The 17,517-nt window shown below is 41.7% G+C and overlaps 1 protein-coding gene across 3 annotated transcripts in view; it reads left to right on the top strand.

The window, feature by feature from the left end:
• The first annotated feature begins 4,979 nt into the window (after positions 1-4,979).
• Positions 4,980-17,517, top strand: part of LATS1 (large tumor suppressor kinase 1) — a 52,809-nt gene continuing 40,271 nt past the window's right edge. For all 3 annotated transcript variants that reach the window (XM_060616882.3, XM_060616883.3, XM_078447450.2), the window contains exon 1: positions 4,980-5,068. The gene's annotated coding sequence lies outside the window, so the exon portion shown is untranslated. The remainder of the gene's footprint in view (positions 5,069-17,517) is intronic.

Here is a 17,517-nt window from a genome sequence, read left to right as displayed (position 1 = left end):
CCAAACTATTGACAAGCAAGTATTCAAACTATTTCATCAGTATCTTCTGAACCACCATGTTAAGTGGCAATGTACAAAACTACCAGCTACACTATCTTAGCATCAAAACAGTTCCAACATTTTGCTGTATTAGGTGTACAAGGAGTGAAAAAACCACAGGGTGGGGGTGAGCAGGGAGAAGTAGAATGACTAAACTACAGCCGATTAGGTAAAAATTTTTAATTAAAAGTAAACTAATGTTCAGGGCTCCTGGGTGGCTCAATCAGTTAAGCATCCGACTTGAGCTCAGGTCATGATCTCATGGTTTGTGGGTTCAAGCCCTGCATAAGCCTCTCTGCTGTCCATGCAGAGCCCACTTCAGATCCTCTCATCCTCTCTCTCTGCCCCTCCCCTGCTTGCACTCTCTCAAAAATAAACATTTAGGGGCGCCTGGGTGGCTCAGTCGGTTGAGCGGCCGACTTTGGCTCAGGTCATGATCTCGCAGTCCGTGGGTTCGAGCCCCGCGTCAGGCTCTGTGCTGACAGCTCAGAGCCTGGAGCCTGTTTCAGATTCTGTGCCCCCTCTCTCTGACCCTCCCCCGTTTGTGCTCTGTCTCTCTGTCTCAAAAATAAATAAACGTTAAAAAAAAAAATTAAAAAAAAATAAATAAACATTTAAAAAATTATTTAAATAAAGTAAAAAAGATAAACTAATGTTCAGTTCTAAACTGTCATAACTAGACTTTGGGGGTCAGTAGCTGACGACAGACTAGCCTAACACAGACATCAGAAATGCATCAGCTGTTCAAGCCCCATGTGGGACTCTGTGCTGACAGCTCAGAGCCTGGAGCCTGCTTCAGATTCTGTCTCCCTCTTTCTCCCCCTCCCCCACATGTGCTCTGTCTCTCTCCCTCTCTCAAAAATGAATACACGTGAAAAAAAGTAGAAATGCATTAGCTGTCAAAAAATTTTTGTGCAGGCCACGGACATAAGAAGCTAAACTAATTAATACTGAACTGGTGGGGCGCCTGGGTGGCTCAGTTGGTTAAGCGTCCAACTTCAGCTCAGGTCATGAACTCACAGTTCATGGGTTTGAGCCCCACGTCAGGCTCTGTGCTGACAGCTCAGAGCCTGGAGCCTGCTTCGGATTCTGTGCCTCCCTCTCTCTCTACCCCTCCCCTACTCATGCTCTGTCCCTCTCAAAAATAAACAAACATAAAAAATTTTTTTAACTGTAAAATAATAGCTGCAATTTGTAAAAACACAGATTTTACACCTTCATAGTACAGAATGAACTTAAATTTTAAAATTTCTTAGCAAGAGACGTCCTACAAGCAATGATACTCCAGCAGCAATAAGCACACAGAGAACCCAGATTTGGTTTCTAATACCATTCTCCAGTTGTAGGAGCAAGGACTCCTTGGAGGGACAGGAATCCATAAGGTAGCTTAAAACATCTTGTACTGTCAGAAAGTAAGGAAATTCTGGGGCACCTGGTTGGCTCAGTCAGTTGAGCATCAAATTCTTGACTTCCACCCAGTCATGATCCCACAGCTGTGGGATCTGGCCTTGAGTCAAGCTCCATGCTGAGCATGGAACCCGCTTAGGATTCTCTCTCTTCTCTCTGCCCCTCCCCAGCTTATGCTCTCTCTGTCTCTCTCAAAATAAATAAACTTTTTTTTTTTTTTAAGTAAGGAAGTTCTTTTAAGAAACACTTGTAAAAGCCTGTAATGATGGCAGAAGGAGGATATGTCAAAGGGACATAGAAGCCAATTCAACTGGAAGAGCTCCCAATAGCCAAAGCTGGAACAATTTGATCAACAAAATAAATAAAATACTCAAACCATAAAATAAGTATTCATGACTCCACATTGACGTGAATGTTTTTAAAAAATGAGTGAAGAGACCAATCTTCTCAGACTTCAAACTAATTTATGTGGATTCTCTGCTGGGAAAGAAGTAGAATGCAATTCTCCATCTCTTGAGTGTGGGCAGCTCATAGTCTAGAGCCTTCCCCTAAGACTGAGTTTCTGGGAGGGCTTATGCCCTCAGGGCCACATTGCTCTTTAGACTTCTTCCTTGTTTGCTGCCCCTGATCCTGCAATCACCCAAGCATGAAAACTGGCCCCTACCTCTGTTGATGAAAACAAAATGAAACCCCAAATCCTCATTTCCATGAAGCATTGAGAAGTCCAGTAGGCTGTAGCTGGACCAAGGGTTTTTCATCACAATACAAAGCCCTTCAAATGAATGGTAGGTATTGCCATTCAGAGACTTGCCACAGCCTTAGTATTTCCCTGCTTTTTCACCTCCACCCCCACCTTTCAGCCGTTTTTTTCATCTTGTGGATTGCTTCTTCTTTCCTAATCATCCCTTCTCTCCTTTCCCTCCTCTTCTCTCCCCACTACTTCACTGGAATTAAATCTCCTAGTCCCAGATAGAGCACTTCACTGAGCCCCTTGAATTATCTAGGAAACTTCCCCAAAACAGTAGTTTATGGAGATACTCGCCTTTAGGCTTACAACTGAAGAGGTTTTGGGCACCTGGGTGGACCAGTCAGTTAAACATCCAACTTCAGCTCAGGTCGTGATCCACAGTTTGTGGGGTCAGGCCCTGTGTTGCACTCTGTGCTGATAGCTCAGAGCTTGGAACCTGCTTTGGATTCTGTCTGTCCCTCTCTCGGCCTCTCCCTCGCTTGTGCACGCTCTCTCTTTCTCAAAAATAAATAAGCTTTTTTTTTTTAAATTGAAGAGCTTAAGTGAAGAAGTTCCCTGGATGAGTGACAAAGGTGACAAGATTTGGGAGGCAGTATGCTTTTTCAGATATATAGTCCTGAAAAGGACAAGAAGTCCTGTGAACATATTAGATTCATTTAAATTTTTTTTAATGTTTACTTTTTGAGAAAGCATGAGCAGGGGAAGAGCAGGCAGAGAGGGAGACAGAATCCAAAGCAGGCTCCAGGCTCCGAGCTGTCAGCATAGAGCCCAAGTGGGGCTCAAACTCACAAACTATGAGATCATGACCTGAGACAAAGTCAGACACTTAACTGACTGAGCCCCCCAGGTACCCCAACATTCATGGAAGTTTGAGGTTGAAAGAATCCCCAAAGCTTACTTAGTCCTGCAGGTGAAGAAAGTAAGACCTAGGGCTATTATGTGACCCACTTTGGGTCATGCCCTGTATCTTTTACAAACTCTGTGCTTGTAGATTTTCTTTCTTTTTTTTTTTTTTTTAAGATTATTTATTTTGAAAGAAAGAGCATGTGCACGCAAGCAGGGGAGGGGCAGAGAGAGAGAGAGAGAGAATCCCAAACTCAGGCATGTGGGGCTCAAACCACAGACCATGAGATCATAGCCTGAGCTGAAATCAAGAGTTGGATGCTTAATCCAGGTGCCCCAAGTGCTTGTAAAGTGCTCTTAGAATGGAATCTTTTCCTTTTTTTTTTTTTTTTCGTTTATTTATTTTGAGAGAAAGAGAGAGAGCACGAGTGTGAGCAGAGGAGGGGCAGAGAGAGAGGGAGAGAGAGAATCCCAAGTCAGCTCGGAGCTGTCTAATGCCGGGCTGGATCTCACCAACCCCTGAGTCTGACACTTAACCAACTGAGTCACCAAGTTGCCCTGGAATCTTTTCTTTTCCTTTTTTTTTTTTTTAAATTAATGTTTCTATTTATTTTTGAAGCTCTCGAGAGAGAGAGACAGAGTATGAGTGTGGGAGGAACAGAGAGAGAGGGAGACACAGAATCCGAAGCAGGCTCCAGGCTCCGAGCTGTCAGCACAGAGCCTGATGCAGGGCTCGAACCCACGAACTGTGATTTCATGCCCTGAGCGGAAGTCAGACGCCTAACCGACTGAGCCACCCAGGCACCCTTGGAATCCTTTCTTTTAACAGAAGTTTTCACATTTGAACTTTAGGATACAGTGGCCAGTAACTAATTTAACATCAGAAAAATAAGTCTTTAATCCTAAAACAATTTTAATAGTCTCTAGTAGAAAAATGAAAGATGTTGAGGGATGCCCGGCAGTATCAGTCAGTGGAGTCTGCAACTCTTCCAGGGTTGTGAGTTTCAGGCCCATATCGGGTGTAGAGATTATTTCAAAAATAAAATCTTAGATGTTTGCAAATATTAACCATATTATTTTCTAGAGGCAGATTTGACAAAAGCACTCTTTACAAAGGGTAGATGGTACCTTCAGACATCACAAACGCAATGATCTCATCCCAAATTTCCAATTCAACAAGAAATACAAACCTCTTCTCGCAGTCACGTTATCCCAATCTTAACAATAATGACTTTTCTCATCCCTTGATTCGGTTGACAGGTTAAAAATCTCCAAACTCTATTACTCTGCCTGGGTTCAAGGATATATTAATCTGATTCGGCAAATACTTAAACACGGACTTACTCGGGGAAAGAAAGAGTACTAAGCAAAAATCAATTTCAAAGCCTCTAGAAATCCCAATCCCTAGTGCCCACCCACAGCGAGGTTTCAGGGCAACTCATTGCCGCTTCCTTCTGAGAATTAAACTTCTGGAGATGCGCGTCTTGATTCTGGATCCGTGCACAGCAAGAGCTCAACTGGAAAAGAGAGACTGAAATAAATGAGCGGACTTCGGAGAGGACAAGCCTGATCCCACGAGCCAGGGAGAGCCACCGGGCCAGCGCCAGGCGGGGGCGACGCGGGGAGACACTCGCCAGCACGCTGAAGAGAGGACGACCGGCGGAGGGCGGGAGGCCGCAGGCGGCGCGCTGGCTGCTGGCGGCGGGGCGGACTGAAGCCCCCAGTCCTCGGCCCCCGCGCAAGCGACGCCGGGAAATGCCCACATCCGGGAAACCTGCGGCGGAGTGCGGCGGCGGCGACACCACCGAGTGGAAGGCAAAATGGCGGCGGCGGCGGTGGACTGGTGCTGAGGGGAGAGCCAGGTCCCCGCGACCCCCGCGACGGGCCGCGCTGGCCCGAGGCAGCCCCCCGGCGTCTGTCCCCGCCCTGCACCACCAGGGATATTTGGGGTCCTTGGGACGGGCTCCGGCCGCCTGGGCGCCAGCCCTCGGGCCCGTGGCCGCTGTCCAGGAGCCTCGCTTTCCCCTGCAGGTAGGTCTGGGGCTGGCGTAGCGGGTGGGGCGCACTCCTTCCTCCCGAGCCCGAGTTGGCGGGGCGGTGGCCGCCGGGGCCCACGCCCAGTCCTGCTGGCGGGGGTCCAGGGGCCGCTGCGGACGAGCGGGCCGGCCCGGCCCGGTGCGGGCCTGACTTGGCTGGTTGCATGGACCTGAGCTGAGCCCTGCCCTGGGGAAGCGAGGGTTGGCCGCGCCCGGGGCTGGCGGAAGAGCCGCAGGCACTGCGGCCTTGGAAGTGCAGGTTAGGTTGGGGAGAGCCTGATTTGCTGGAGACCTTAGGCGGACTGTGTCTCCCACTTCCACCCCTATCCCCAGCACGGACTGGTCAGTGTTTAGGAAGGAAGGAAAGTGAAAGGTGGTTCTGAAACAAAATTGCAGTGAAAGAGCTGCGGTTCTTTGCATCCCAGAGGGACTCGATCCTGGATATACCTTGAAGAAAGCCCGGGAATTTCTGTCTCCAGTCCACTGTAATGTTAGCTTGCGGTTCATAGTTGGAAGGGGTAGGAGGGATGGAGAGATCTTTATGGAGTAAGAATGTGTGCATAAATAAAATGAAGGAAAGAAAATACAAGGAACGCTGTTTGTTGTAACTTCAAAAAGAACTTGGAGCGCAAAGAATGGCTCTCAGGTGATTTGAATTAACCCCTTTCTCTGACTTTGCCAGTTGAAAGTTTTCCAGGGGGTCAGAGTTTAATGTTTGTCGACCCATATGGTAATATGACTAAAAATATATATTATTTTGTAGATGTTATTCCTAAAGCTGGTGAGACATAAGTAAACAAATATAGTCTCACACACAACTACGGTGTCATTCACCCGGAATCATGAAGCTTGTCGGGCCTTTATGGATTATTTATTGAAGATTAAAATTCTTTATCAGATTTCCTTCATGAGGAAGAAAAGGCAGGACATTATAATTGGAATGAATGTTCTCTGCTAAGATAGTTACATTTGTGATTTAAGTAAAGTTATTTCTTTCCTTTAATAAGCTGATAGGTAAAATGAGCTAGTTGATTCCCTAAGGCAGTGGAGGAATTTGACTGATTTCACACTAAAAGAAGTAGCATTGTGTTCCTCTGATCAGCTGCTACTGCAAGAAACTAGATCAAGGCCCTAGCTGGGGAAGGCGCATTCTTTCTATGTCTGACTATTCATTGACTACCCCCTGCCACTTTCCAAAAGCAAATAAAACATGCTTTTGCTTTTTTTTTTTTTTTTTTTTTGTATGATCTGTGTTTTCTTCTGTAGGTTGCGTTTTTGTTTTTAATGCTAGTCCTTGTTATTCTATATAAATATAGCCTTGGAACAGATCCATCTATGGTTAGTTTTCATTCTAGATGTTGTATTTAGATTAGTGGCTTTTTGTAGACCATAAAGTTATGTAGTCACTGAACAACACTTTTATCAAGTAGAAATGGCAGTCATTTTTCAGCATAAGATAAAATATAGTGATAGTTTTCACTTTTGATCGGCTAATTTATAGAATGCAAAGTGAAGAAAATGTCTTCAGTATAAGAGAATCTTAAATATTGCTGTCTAAACAACTGAGACTATATGCTGCTAAGAAAGAAAGAGTACATATTACTGTTGCTATTGTCAGAACTGACTCTGTCAAAGCATTGAGACAGGCCATCTTTTTTATAAACCTAATTCAACCCAAGGTAACACTTTGAAATCTTATTATGTAATGGTACCTGGTTTTTCCCTAAGTTGGACAAAATATCAACAATATTTGTTTGGGTTTGCTGACATTTAGATGAAGATCTAAAGTTTCAAAGAAATGGAGGTTTTGTCTGTTCACTCTAGCTGATTTAAATGTTCCTTAAAAGAATGAGTGAGTCATGATCCCTGCCCTTAGGAAACTCAAGATGCAGGTTCTGATGAAAAGAGCTCTGAGACAGTTCAGGATGTGTGGATTCCATTTCTAGCGTGACCTCCAGCTGGCTGCATGAACTTGGGCCAGTTTATCTCTCTGGATGCATTTCCTTACCTGGAGTATATATGTTGAGGTATATATTTTTATATATATTGTATTTTATTCTGTGTGATATTTTATTCTCTGTGAATCTGTGATCTAATAGGAAAAATAAGACAAGTACAGGACTAGGGCAAAAACATGTTTTATTTGACCATGCAAAGTTCAGGGAAGGATAAGAAATGGGCAGTTTAATGAAATCTTTGTGAAGAAGTCATTTGGTACCTTAAAGGTTGGGTATAATTTCAACAAGAAGAAATATGGCAGGGGCTCTCCCAAAAAGAATAAACAGTATAAGTAAGTAAGGACATGAAAGTAGAAAAGAAAAGGTGACAAGTTACCTGCTCTCAGGTAATTTGGCTTGGTTAGAGTATGATATGCTAGGGAGAGTCTAGGTAAGATAGTGGAAAGAGAGAAGATAACTGACATTTATTGAGTTGGGAATTTATTCTAAACATTTAACATGCACAGTTGACCCTTGAACAATACAGATTTGAAGTATGTGGGTCCACTTACACACAGATTTTTTTCAACAAATTATATTGGAAAACTTTTTGGAGATTTGCAACAATTTGAAAAAACTCACAGATGAACTTTATAACCTAGAAATACTGAAAAAAACTAAGAAAAAGCTAGGTAAGAATACAGAGTATAATACTTATACAAAATAAGTGTTAATTGTGTTTACGTTATTAGGCGTCTGGTCAACAGTAGGCTATTAGTAGTTAAGTTTGGGGGGAGTCAAAAGTTGTATTCAGATTTTAGACTGCATAGGGGGTTGCTGCACCTAACCCCCTGTGTTGTTCAAGGGTCAACTGGATTAAACTGTATTTTGAGCATTACATAGTGCTCAAAATAATTCTATTAGATAGGACCATTATTGCCCACATTTGAAGATGCAGAAACTGAGACATGGCTTGCCAAGAGCACACAGTTAGTGGTAGAACTGGGATTTGTACCCTGCAGTTTGACTCCAATTGTCTTTTTTTTTTCCTTTCCTTTCCTTTTTTTTTTTTTTTTTTTTTTTTAAGAAAGAGAGTAGTAGAGTGGGAGTGGGGAGGGGCTGAGGGGGGCAGCGAGAGAGAGAGAGAGAGAGAGAGAGAGAGAGAGAGAGAGAGAATCCCAAGCAGACTCCACACTCAGCACCAAGCTTGATGTAGAGCTTGATCCCAGGACTGTGGGATCACGACATGAGCTGAACTCGAGTCTGACACTCAACCCACTAAGCCTCCCAGGCACCCCTCCATTGCTTTTTAATCACTAAGTTAAAGGAATCATTGAAGTTCTGGAGTAAGGAATTGACATGATCAGAACTATTTATTAGAGAGATTAATCTGGCACCAGTGTAACATGAGTTAGTGGTAAGCTATTTTGCCTTGAAGAGTTCTTTTAAAAATTCTCTTTACCAGGGCACCTGGGTAGCTCAGTTAAGTGTCCAACTCTTGATTTCAGCTCAGGTCATGATCTCACAGTGTGTGAGTTTGAGCTCCTCATTGGGCTTTGCACTATCAGAACTTGGGATTCTCGCTCTCTCCCTCTCTCTCTGCCCCTCCCCCACTCACACTGTCTTTTTCTCTCTCTCAAAATAAATAAACTTAAAAAAATTCTCTTTACCAGGGGCTCTTGGGTGGCTCAGTCGGTTAAGCGTCCGACTTCGACTCAGGTCCTGATCTCACGGTTTGTGAGTTTGAGCCCTACATCAGGCTCTGTGCTGACGGCTCAGAGCCTGGAGCCTGCTTCGGATTCTGTGTCTCCTTCTCTCTCTGCCCCTCCCCCAACTTGTGCTCTGTCTCTCTCTGTCTCTTAAAAATAAATAAATGTAAAAAAAAAATTTTTTTTTTTAAATTCTCTTTACCGATTATTAATCTGAATTTTCACATTTGCTATTAGCAAAGATTACTAAGATTTGTTAATGCCAGTGTTGACCATACCTTGTTTGGAAGAATTGTAAATTAATATACCTTTGTGGAAGGCAATTTGACACTGTCAGGATTTTATTTTATTTTTTGGCATATCTTTTCCTTTATTTTTTTTCCTTTTTAAAAAATTTTATTTCAGGAGCGCCTGGGTGGCTCATTCGGTTAAGCGTCCAACTCTGGATTTTGGCTCAGATCATGATTTCATGGTTAGTGGGTTCAAGCCCCTGCATCCAGCTCTGTGCTGACAGTGCAGAGGCTGCTTGGGATTCTCTCTCTTCCTCTCTGCCCTTCCTCTACTCATGTGCGCGTGCATACGTGCTCTCTCTCCCTCTCTCAAATAAACTTAAAAAAATTTTAATTCTCAACTCCAGTATCATTAACATACAGTGTTATGTTATAGATATACAATATAGTGATTCAAAAATGCCATACAGCACCCAGTGCTCATCACAGCAAGTGCACTCCTTAATCCCCGTTGGTTGTTTTACCCACCTCCCCTCTGGTAACTATCAGTTTGTTTTCTATGGTGAAGAGTCTGTTTCTTGGTTTGTCTCACCCTTTTTTTGTTCCTTTTGCTTATTTGTTTTAGTTTCTTAAATTCCACATATAAGTGAAATATGGTATTTGTCTTTCTCTGGTGGACTTATTTCACTTAGCATTATACTGTCTAGCTACATTCATGTCCTTTTAAATTCAAGATTTCAGGGGCGCCTGGGTGGCTCAGTTGGTTAAGCGGCCGACTTCAGCTCAGGTCATGATCTCGTGGTCCGTGAGTTCGAGCCCCGCGTCGGGCTCTGTGCTGACAGCTTAGAGCCTGGAGCCTGTTTCAGATTCTGTGTCTCCCTCTCTCTGACCCTCCCCCATTCATGCTCTGTCTCCCTCTGTCTCAATAATAAATAAATGTTAAAAAAAAAAAAATCTTTAAATTCAAGATTTCATTCTTTTTTATGGCTGTGTAATATTCCTGTGATAAAGATATGAACCACATCTTTATCGATGCATCTATTGATGGACAGTTGATGGACACTTGGGCTGCTTCCAATTTGGCTATTGTAAATAATACTACTATAAACATAGGAGTGCATGTATCCCTTTGAATTAGTGTTTTTATATTTCTGAGGTAAATACCCAGTGGTGCATTTACTTGATCTAAGGGTAGTTCTATTTTTAACTTTTTGAGGAACTGTTCTCTAGAGTAGCTGCACCAGTTTGCATTCCCACCAACAGTGCAAGAGGGTTCCTTTTTCTCCACATCCTTGCCAACGCTTGTTGTTAATTATATTTTTGGTTTTAGTATTTATGTATGTATGTATGTATATATGTATTTATTTATTTATTTATTTATTTATTTATTTATGAAAGTGTGTGTGGAGGAAGGACAGAGGGAGGAGAAAATCTTAAGCAGGCTTCATGCCCAGTGCAGAGCCCAGCTTGGGGCTTGATCTCACAAATGTGAGATCGTGACCTGAGCTGAAAGCAAGAGTCGGACACTTAGCCAACTGAGGCACCCAGGCACCCCCAAATGTCAGGATTTTAAATACCTGCATCCCTTGAAGATATGTGGGTTTAGTTCCCAAACCACTGCAATAAAACAAATATTGCAGTAAAATGAGCCACATGAACTTTTTGGTTTTCCAGTGCATATAAATCATGTTTATGCTATATTGTAGTCTACTGATAATGCAGTAGCATTGTGTCTACAAAGACAATGTACACACCTTAATTTAAAAATACATTATTGCTATGGGGGGTTGGAGGGAGGGGAGGGTGGGTGATGGGTATTGAGGAGGGCACCTGTTGGGATGAGCACTGGGTGTTGTATGGAAACCAATTTGACAATAAATTTCATATATTAAAAAAAAATACATTATTGCTAAAAAGTGCTGACCATCATCTGAGCTTTTAGCAAGTCCTAATCTTTCTGCTGGTGGAAGGTCTTACCTTGATGTTGATGGCTGCTGACCAGGGTGGCAGTTGCTGAAGGTTGGGGTGGCTGTGGCAATTTCTTACAATAAGAAAATAGTGAAGTTGGCTGTACCAATTGACTCTTCCTTTCATAAACAATTTCTCTGTAGCATGTGAAGCTGTTTGATAACACTTTATCCATTGTAGAACTTCTTTCAGTAGTGGAGCCAATCCTCTCAAAGCTTGCCACTGCTTTCTCAACTAAGAAACTCAGTTTCTAAATCCTTTCTTGTTATTTCAATAATTTTCCTAGTATTTTTACCATCAGTAGATTCCATCTCAAGAAACTATTTTCCTTGCTTATCCATAAGAAGCCACCCCTTATCCATTAAAGTTTTATCATGAGATTGTAGCCATTCAGTCACATCTTCAAGCTTCACCTCTTTTTTTTTTTTTTTTAAGTTTATTTGGGAGGGGGGGGGCAGAGAGAGAATCCCAAGCAGGCTCTAGCACTGCCCACGCAGAGCCCAACCCAACATGGGGCTCAAACCCATGAACCGTGAGCTCATGACCTGAGTTCAAACCAGGAGTCAGATGCTCAACCAACTGAGCCACCCTTGTGCCCCTTCAGGCTCCTCTTCTAATTCTAGTTCTCTTGCTATTTCCACCACATCTGTAGTTAACTTCCTCCACTGAAGTCTTGAACCTCTCAAAAGCATCCCTAAGTATTGGGATCAACTTCTTCCATACTCCTGTTAAGGTTGTTATTTTGAGCTCTTTACATGAATTATGAATGTTCTTAATGACATCTAGAATGGTAAATCATTTCCAGAAGGTTTTCAATGTATTTTGTCTGGATCTATCAGAGGAATCACTGTTTGTGGCAGCTGTAGCCTTACTTGAAAGTTGAAATGACTCCTTGACCACGGGCTGCAGAATGGATGTTGTGTTAGCAGGCACAAAAATAAGATAAATCTCATTGTACGTCTCCATCGGAGCTCTTGGGTGACCAGATACATTGTCAGTGTACAGTAATATTTTGAAAGGAATCTTTTTTTCTGAGCAGTAGGTCTCAGCAGTGGGCTTAAAACATTCAGTAAACCATATTGTAAACAGATGTTCTGTCATCAGGGCTTTGTTTTTCCATTTATAGAGCAGGGGCAGAGTAGATTTAGCATAATTAAGGGCCCTAGGACTGTTGGAATGGTAAATGAACATTGGCCTCACCTTAAAGTCACCAGCTGCATTGGCCTCTAACAAGACAGTCAGCCTGTTTTTTGGACTTTGAAGCCAGGCATTGACTTCTCTCTAGCTATGAAAGGCCTAGATGGCATCTTCTTCCAATAGAAAGTTGTTTCATCTCCAGTGCAAATCTGTTGTTCAGTGTAGCCACTTCGATTATCTTAGCTAGATTCTCTGGATCACTTGATGTGCTTTCTACATCAGTACTTGCTGCCTTACCTTGCACTCCCCATGTTATGGAGATGGCTTCTTTCCTTAAACGTCATGAACCTACCTCTGCTGGCTTCAGACTTTTCTTCTGCACCTTCCTTACCTCTCAGCCTTCACAGAATTGAAGACACTTCGGGCCTTGCTCTGGATTAGGCTTTGGCTTAAAATATTGTGACTGGTTTGGTCTGCTGTACAGACCACCAAAACTTTCTCCATATTCAGCAATAAGGGTATTTCGCTTTCTTATCATTCATGCAGTCACTGCAGTAGCACTTTTATTTATTTTTTAAATTTATTTTAAAGATTTTTATTTTTAAGTAATCTCTATACCCAATGTGGGGCTTGAACTTACAAGCCTGAGATCAAGAGTCACATGCTTCTACCAACTGAGCCAGCCAGCTGCCCTTGGAGTAGCACTTTTCATTTCCTTTAAAAACTTTTTTTTTGCGTTCACAACTTAGCTAACTGTTTGGTGCAAGAGGCCTGGCTTTTGGCCTGTCAACTTTTGACACAACTTCCTCACTAAGCTTAATCATTTTTAGCTTTTTTTTTTTTTTTAAGTTTATTTATTTATTTGGGGAGAGAGCACAAGCAGGGGAGGGGCGGAGAGAGATAGAGAGGGAGAGCGAGAATTCCAAGAAGGCTCCAGGCTGTCAGCACAGAGCCCAGTGTGGGGCTCAGGCTCACAAACCGTGAGATCATGACCTGAGCCGACGTTGGATGCTTAACCAACTGATCCATCCAGGCACCCTAGTCATTTTTAGCTTATGATTTAAAGCTAAATCCTTTCACTTGAACACTTAGAAGCCATTATAGGGTTATTAATTGCCCTGATACCAATATTGTTGTGTCTCAGGCAACAGGGATGCCTGAGGAGATGGGGGAATGGCTGGTCGGTGGAGCAGTCAGAACCCCTGCAACATTTGTCAAGTTTGCTGTCTTCTATGGGTGTGGTTCATGGTGCACTGAATCAGTTACAGTAATAACATCAGAGATCACTGATCACAGATTACCATAACAAGTATAATAATAACAAAAGGTTTTAAAATATTGTAAGAATTACCAAAGTATAGCACAGAGACATGAAGTGAGCAAATGCTGTTGGAAAAATGGTGACAATAGACTTGTTCAAGGCAAGGTTGCCAGAAACCTTCAATTTGTTAAAAAAAAAAAAAAAAAAAAAATGAAGCATCTGTGAAGCACAGTAAAGTGAAGCCAAATAAAACTAGATATGCCTGTATGCATTCTCTTTGATGCAGTAATTCCAGTTCTGGGAATTTATCTCAAGTGAAATGCCTAACTGGGGCATTAACTGGGGCTTAACTGGGGAAATGCTTAACTAGGTGGCTCAGTCAGTTAAGCATCCACCTTCAGCTCAGGTCATGATCTCAAGGTTGGTGGGTTCCAGCCCTGCATGAGGCTCTGTGCTGACAGCAAAGAGCCTGGAACCTGCTTCAGATTCTGTGTCTCCCTCTCTGTCTTCATTCCTCCCTGCTTGTGCTCACTCTCTCTCAAAAATAAACATTTTAGAAAAAAATGGAAATGCTTAACAGTGTTTGCACAACAGTTTTTATTGTCACATTTTTATGAACTAATTTAATATTTACAAGGAATATGTTATATACATGTAAGCTATGATCATAAAAGAGGAACATTCATGAACTCCCCACCAATCCTCAGAACTAGAATTTTACCAATAATACTCAAGTTATCAGTGTTTGAAATGTTATAATAGAAAAAATTGGAAAGAACCTAAATGCCCATGAGTAGGGGATAGATAAATTATAATACATCTACATGAAGTAATTCAATATATAATTATGAAAAAGGATGAGGTTGAATTGTCATATTTTCTGTTTCAAGAAATTCTAAACAGTAAGTCAGAAGTCATCTGTTTAGTAACAGTATTTCAGGGAAAGGAAAATAAACATAGGGGTTTTTGTTTGTTTGTTTGTTTGTTTGTTTGTTGGGGGAGGGAGGGACAGAGAAAGAGGGGGAATCCCAAGCGGGCTTTTCACTGCCAACACAGAGCTCAAACAGAGCCCACTCAGAGCCCACATGGGGCCCGAACTCATGAAACCATGAGATCATGACCTGAACCAAAATCAAGAGTTGGTCACTCAGCTGACTGAGCCACCCACGTGCCCTATGTAGTTTTTGTTTTTGTAATTAATTTTTTCAATAGTATTTCTTAAATTTTTTTTTCATAAGTAATCTCTGTGCCCATTGTGGAGCTCAAACTTACAACCCCAAGATAAGAGTCACATGTTCCACCGACTGAGGCAGCTAGGTGCCCTTAAACATAGTTTTTATTAACCTTCAGCAGCATACATTTATCCTGTCAATTGTATACCCTTTTTTTTTTTTTTTTTTTTTTTTTTTGGTCATGATGAAGTTTGAATCTCAGCCTTCTTCACATTCAGAATCTAGGATTCTTCTGAATTTCTTGGGGCTTGGGGATAGTTAACACATAACATGGTGACATGCTGCTTTTATTGTTTTTATGATTTTGTGGCATGTTGACAAATTCTGAGGTTTTGTCTTTTCTTTTTGCTTAAACTATTTTTTTTCTTAGTTGAGTGAGTTACTGCTGGAAATAAAACATCTTCTGATAATTCAAAAGGCTTTGAAAGTTCATGTTTGAGTGTACTTGAATCTCTGACAATTTTGTGATCTCATCTAAATTTGACAATTGTTTATATCTTTAATTGCATTGCCTATTGGGTGACAATTACTGAATACATAATGCTACGTCATAGTGGAATCTTTTTGAAGACATTTTGACCATTAATTAAGGGTCCAGATTCAACCATATGTGGTGCTGCCGATGAAAATAACACAGTGGAAGTGACAAGGAAATTTCACCTTTTATTTATGATCAGGTTAGCTATGTGGACTGTCTGCTGTTCTAGAACTTCTCTGCTTTGGAGCTGACAGAATTTCTTTTCTTTTTTTTTTTTTTTTTTTAATTTTTTTTAACGTTTATTTATTTTTGAGACAGAGAGAGACAGAGCATGAACAGGGGAGGGGCAGAGAGAGAGGGAGACACAGAATCTGAAACAGGCTCCAGGCTCTGAGCTGTCAGCACCGAGCCGGACGCGGGGCTCGAACTCACGGAACGCGAGATCGTGACCTGAGCCGAAGTCGGCCGCTTAACCGACTGAGCCACCCAGGCGCCCCCAGAATTTCTTTAAATATATATATATTTAATGTTTGTTTATTTTTGAGAGAGACAGAGCTCCAGTAGGGGAGGGGCAGAGAGAGTGAGACAAAGAACTCGAAGCAAGCTCCAGGCTCTGCACTGTCAGCACAGCCTGATGCGGGGCTCAGACTCAGAAACTGTGACATCATGACCTGAGCCGGAGTTGGATGGTTAACCGATGGAGCCACCCAGGTGAGCCCCAGAATTTCTTTAAATATTGACTTTAAGGAGTGCCTGGCTGGCTCAGTCAGTAGAGTGTGCAACTCTTGATCTTAGGGTTGTAAGTTTGAGCCCCATGTTGAGTGTAGAGATTACTTTAAAATCTTATAAAGAAATATAGAAAGAAAGACTGTAAGATATATTCAACTTCAGAAATATCAGAATATGGAAAAGCATGTATTTTAGAATCAAGAAAATATTGTACTTACTGTAAGATGTTTGTTGTATTACGTAATTCTTTTGCTAGTATATTGTGTCCTAAGCACCAGTAGCTAGATTCATAGACCCTGTGGTCGATATGTCCAGTAATGTCCTCTTTGGGTCCAAATATGGTTTCTTTTGCTCCAGAGACCTGTTCAGTTACCTTTGCTTTCACTCTTTGCCCTTCCCTCCGTCCCTCTCTCACTGATTTACTCACCGCAGTACACAATAGTATGACACGGAGCCATAATAAACGCTACTGTTAGAAAAGGAGAAGAATAGGAAATAGCAATTGCTGATCTATAATAATTTTGAAATTTCTGTAGGCGGGTCTTGTGAAAGCAACCTGCCTTGGAAGTAGGGGAGATTCCTTGACTGGGCCTTAATTCAATTATATGGAAAGAACTCCCTCATTCATTGTTCTCTATGACTCTATGCCATTGTACTCCAAGAACCTCCTTGGAATTCTTTTTTCATTATTATCCTTGGCCTCATATGAAGTGTGAGCTTTGGGGGAATGAATAGTCCCTCTTTGGAAAGTGCAAATCTTTCTCATCTAGTTTCCGGTTTGTGGGAATTGGGAACCCAAGGGGTTTAAATTGTGAATAGTGAGAGACTATTTTTAGTCTGAGCCTGAGTGGTTTATATAACAACAAAAACAAACTTTAACAAAAACAGTTTCCTCAAAGTTATAAGCCTCTGATGTGTTTAGTTCCAGTCAGTTCCATGTGTCCGTAACCAAAGTTCACATGTGTTAGTAACCTCATTCAAGGATTTGAGAGCTCCCATTTCTCTTCTCAGTTGGTTATTTAAGGGGAGGCCATCCCCTTCATGTGATTTTATTTTTTATTTTTATTTTATTTTATTTTATTTTATTTTATTTTATTTTATTTTATTTTATTTATTTATGTTTTTTTTACCACTGAAGTACTTTAGTCAGCTGAGAGATTCCAGTGGGCCTCTGTACTCAGCCTTTTATTCCCATCTCTTCTTGTTTGGGGCCTAGAAGCAAGCTGCTTTCCAACCCTGCAAGACTTTAGTTTCTAAACTCTTTCTATTCCTTCCTATTTCTGCTTGCAAATCAGCTGCTGCTTTCCTCATTTATAATACTTTGCCAAATAGCCAGTAGCAGCCAAAGTGCACTTCTAAGATTCTCTTTTTCAGACTCTTTATGGAACTGCAAATTTAGTAGACTCTGTCATCTTACAAGTTATAACGGCAACAGCTTTATCAAATATTTTGCCACTGTAAAACACGGTTCTTCATTTTTCCAGCCTCCAGTATCACTTTCTTTGAAGCCCTCAGCCTGACTACTAAGTCAGTACTCTATTAGGTATTTGTTATAATAGCACCTCACTTATAGGTACCAATTTCTCTATTAGGAGAATGAGAGACTAAATATACAGATAGACAATGGCCAGATCATATGTGAAAATAGAACTGTGACCCAGAGCCTCAGTAGCAGTAGGCCCAAACGGCCAGGTCTTGGTCAGTAACTGCCACCTTCTGACGCAGAACTTACCAGAGAAAGACATATATCCGCCAACCAATTA

This window comes from Panthera onca, chromosome B2 (genome assembly GCF_046562875.1).
Source record: "Panthera onca isolate mPanOnc1 chromosome B2, mPanOnc1 haplotype 2, whole genome shotgun sequence".
Classification (NCBI taxonomy): domain Eukaryota; kingdom Metazoa; phylum Chordata; class Mammalia; order Carnivora; family Felidae; genus Panthera; species Panthera onca.
The sequence above is the reverse complement of the archived record's forward strand: the minus strand, read 5'-3'. Positions and strand labels throughout refer to the sequence as shown.